The following is a 713-nucleotide window of genomic DNA, read 5'->3' as shown; positions in this document are numbered from 1 at the left end:
GAAAGAGCCAAGAAGTGTGAATGCCTTAAAAGGAGAGGAAGTGTGGAGATATCTGCAAATTAATACTGTTATCTCCCAGATCACATTGAGAGGAAAGTTTTCAAGGTTTCATGTCTCATCTTGTGGAAGCTCGGAATAGCAGCAATGCCATAAATGCAGTGGAGAAGACCAAGCAAGGAGCGTATTTGTTAGCTTGGTGTGATGCTGCTGTTGCTCTGTGAAGCTGTGGAGGAGCAGGGCTGTTGCATGTCACTCACCATCTCTGAGCCTCCTTGTTTAGCTGTCCCATGTTGTAAACATCTGCTGTTGCAGGTAGCATTGATGGTTGATGACCGTGTCCTGGGCTGCACCCAGAGCAGCGTGGGCAGCAGGTGGAGGGAGGGGATTCTGCCCCTCTGCTCCGCTCTCCTCAGACCCCACCTGCAGTGCTGCCTCCAGTGCTGGGGCCACCAACAGCAGAAGGACATGGAGCTACTGGAGCCAGTGCAGAGGAGGCCACGAGGGTGATGTGAGGGCTGGAGCAGCTCTGCTGTGAGGACAGGCTGAGAGAGTTGGGGCTGTTCAGCCTGGAGAAGAGGAGGCTCTGGGGAGACCTTCTAGTGGCCTCCCAGTACCTGAAGGGGCTACAGGAAGGCTGGGGAGGGACTTTGGCCAAGGCCAGGGAGTGACAGAACAAGGGGTGATGGCTTGAAACTGGAAGAGGGGAGATGGAG

At 54.6% G+C, this 713-nt stretch overlaps 1 protein-coding gene across 1 annotated transcript in view; it reads left to right on the top strand.

The window, feature by feature from the left end:
• Positions 1-713, top strand: part of LOC114818808 (serine/threonine-protein kinase WNK3-like) — a gene marked incomplete at both ends in the record, with an annotated part of 44,860 nt that overhangs the window by 39,462 nt on the left and 4,685 nt on the right. The gene's annotated exons all lie outside the window — the stretch shown is intronic.

The sequence above is a fragment of the Antrostomus carolinensis genome, unplaced genomic scaffold (genome assembly GCF_000700745.2).
Source record: "Antrostomus carolinensis isolate BGI_N321 unplaced genomic scaffold, ASM70074v2 scaffold19058, whole genome shotgun sequence".
In the NCBI taxonomy this organism is placed as follows: Eukaryota; Metazoa; Chordata; class Aves; order Caprimulgiformes; family Caprimulgidae; genus Antrostomus; species Antrostomus carolinensis.
Note: the sequence above shows the minus strand (reverse complement) of the source record. Positions and strands in the feature narration are given on the sequence as shown.